This window comes from Amphiprion ocellaris, chromosome 3 (genome assembly GCF_022539595.1).
Source record: "Amphiprion ocellaris isolate individual 3 ecotype Okinawa chromosome 3, ASM2253959v1, whole genome shotgun sequence".
NCBI lineage: Eukaryota > Metazoa > Chordata > Actinopteri > Pomacentridae > Amphiprion > Amphiprion ocellaris.
Genome location: NC_072768.1, coordinates 22,161,575 through 22,164,497, shown reverse-complemented (window position 1 = coordinate 22,164,497; position 2,923 = coordinate 22,161,575). Strand labels below are relative to the sequence as shown.

Below are 2,923 nucleotides of genomic sequence, written 5' to 3'. Positions count from 1 at the left end.
GACTCGAGGAACTCGTCGGGCGGGGGAAGGTGTGGTGGGTGGTGGGGGAGTAGAGGGGGGAGTAGAGGGGGGAGGCCGCCACCCACCTCCCCACCTACTCTCCGCCCTGACTCCACCCAGACTCCGCCTTGGCTCTGCCCATGTGGTCACTTCAGGACTACGATGCCAAAGGGACGACGAATTTATTTCTTTTTATCTGATCTGTAGCTCAGTGAGTTAAGGATTTGCCTGTGGAGCTGCAGGTCGCTGGTTCAAGACCAGACACTTCTTAAGTTTTATCAAAATCCTGACAAAGACAAAGAAAGAAAAGTGCCAGTGGTGGGTCTTGAACCTGCGACCTTCCACTTGGTAGTCCGTCTTCTTATCCCCTGAGCTATTCGCTCAGATACTAATTCTGCTTTTTTTTGCGCATTTATCATCTATTTTTCGTCGTTTTCAACTTTTTTTTTAACTCGAGTCTTGTCTCGACCGTTTTTCTCAGGAGGTTGGACTTCAGCCTTTGTGCTGGAGGGTTGAACCCTCAGTTCCAAGACTTTCCAAAGCCTCCAGACCTCCCGAGTCCTCAGGACCTGAGCTTTCACACAGTCTGAGGGCTGAAATTTTCTAAGTCCCACAGTAGTTCTCTGTTAGTTTGAACCTTCAGACAGTCCAAGGACTGATATCTTCTAAGTTCCTGAGTAGTTCTCTGTTCATTTGAACCTTCAGACAGTCTGAGGACTGAAATCTTAAAAGTTTCTCAGTACGTCTCTGTTAGTTTGAACTTTCTAGTTAACAGAAGCCTTAAAACTTGTGACCATGAGTCTTGATTTCACATTTAGACCATCCATCTGAGTTCTTCTCAGACCTTCACCTGTGGGTTTTTTAGAAATCCTCAACAAACTTTGATTCTCTTCATTGAACAGTAAAGTTTGTGGCGATCAGAAGGTAACAGTTTGATCGATGCCTTCAACTACTAGTAGACTTTATCTGGAAAGCAGTTTTCTGAAATGAGTTCTTAGTAAATCTGTCCACAATCAAACCAAGAACATAGAAAGAGGAAATGTTTGAAGAAACAACTTCATATTTTCATTTCAGACTAGAAAACACTTTAAGGCCTTTATCTGTTTTTGCTCTTTTTGATCGTTTTATTGTCTCCTCTGTTTAATTTGATCTTCTGAAGTCTAACTGGTGCCTTTTCAAAGGTTTTATCTTTACTTTGATTCTTCTTAAATATTTAGTTTTGCTCTTTTCTCACCTTTTCTTTTGTTCTAATGTCTGATCTGATTTCGAAATATTTTGTCTTTTTAATGTTTAATTGTTGTTTTTTCAAATGTTTTATCGGCTTGTTTGAAAAATTTCCTTTTCTTTCCCAATGTTTATTTTTTTGATTAAATCTTTGTTAAGGTTTTTCTTTTTAAATGTTTTACCACCTTTTAATGTTTAATTCTCTTTTTTAATGCTTCCTTGTATTTTCTGTTTAATTCCTATTTAAAGTTTTATTGTCTTTAAGATTTAATTTTCTAATTAAACATTTAAGTTTTTAATTAAATGTTTTGACTTGTAAAGGTTTAATAATCTAATTAAATGTTTTATATTTTCTAAATGTGTAATATTCTTGTTTAATTGTATTTTTTTAAATGTTTAATTATCTAAAATATTTCATGTTTAATGTTTAATATTTATGTTTACAATTTTTTGTTTAATTTCATAATTACATGTTTGTATCTTCTACTTAATTATCTAATTAAATATTTTGTCTAATATAATTTAATTGTATTTAATGTTTAATTTTCTTTTTAAAAGTTTTATTATATTAAATGTTTTTTTCCTTTGATTTAATTGCTTTTTTACTTTAGTTTATTTCTTTAATCTCTTTTTTTCTGTCAAGATTTTAACCCCAACCTTAAAAATGAAACAAACCCTTAAATCACAATGAAAATACTTCTGTTGTCACAATCATGAGTTAGTCAATTATTCAGTTTATCAGTTCAGCTTTATTTGTTTAGCACCTTTTACACAGATGACAAAACTAAACAAGGAAAGAGAAAAAACTACGCTAAAACTATGATTAAAACTCAAAAACATTAAAAAAAAAAAAAGATTTAACATCGTAATAAAATATGTTGTGTCCAGGGGATGGAGGGAGTTTATTGAAGTGTTCTTGGGCTCACATGGGAAATCATTTAAAATATAAACTTGATATTCAGTCTAAGGAAACTGCAGAGCAACAGAAGAACCAACAATATCTCCTGTTTTCTCCTTTAATGAGTCGACTCTTCTTGTGCTTTCAGACCAAAGAACTACAGACTCTTCACAACCTGCTCAAACTCTTCGTACAAGACCTCACCACACGGGTCAAGAAGGTTTCCGTCTCATTTCTACTCTGAAGCTCACCTTCTCCTGCTCAAACTGCTGACAAATGGTTCTGCTGCTCTAAAGTCTAGTCTCCAGAACTTCCTAAAAACTCTCAAAGTCTCTTCTGCTGCAGGTTGCTATGTAGAACTGTTCCAGAAAACCTCACTAAACCACATGGAGGCCTCAAGATAGTCGTCCAAATGAAACCATACAAAAACCAAACTAGTACAACCCAAACGCTAAACTCTCCTGCAGCCTACCAGAGAACCTGAGAACAGAGAATCAGGACAGGAACTCTTACCTTCTGGACAACCAACGTTGCTTCACAAACAAGAATTCAGAATGTGTCTGACCAAAAACCTCTAAAGACTCACTACAGTCAAGATAAAGACACAACTCAGCTGCACCAAATCCACTAATCACTGCGCACATTAGCACCATGTGTTAACTGTGGCTAAAGAACCACATTTACCAAGACAACTATCCAGTACAAAGCCCTAAAACACACCAAGAAACACATTAAAGATGATTTTACTGCTGGAAGCTTCAAGCCAACGCCTAAAGAACAAACTAAAGCAATGGAGCCAAA

General features: G+C 35.9%; 1 protein-coding gene across 2 annotated transcripts in view; it reads left to right on the top strand.

The window, feature by feature from the left end:
* The window catches only part of map1ab (microtubule-associated protein 1Ab), a 91,607-nt gene that overhangs the window by 59,818 nt on the left and 28,866 nt on the right, over window positions 1-2,923 (top strand). The window contains exon 1 of one of the 2 annotated variants that reach the window (XM_055009396.1): window positions 2,289-2,342. The exons of the other annotated variant lie outside the window; for it this stretch is intronic. The gene's annotated coding sequence lies outside the window, so the exon portion shown is untranslated. Of the gene's footprint in view, window positions 1-2,288; window positions 2,343-2,923 lie in introns of those variants that run through there. 2 annotated transcript variants of the gene reach the window in all.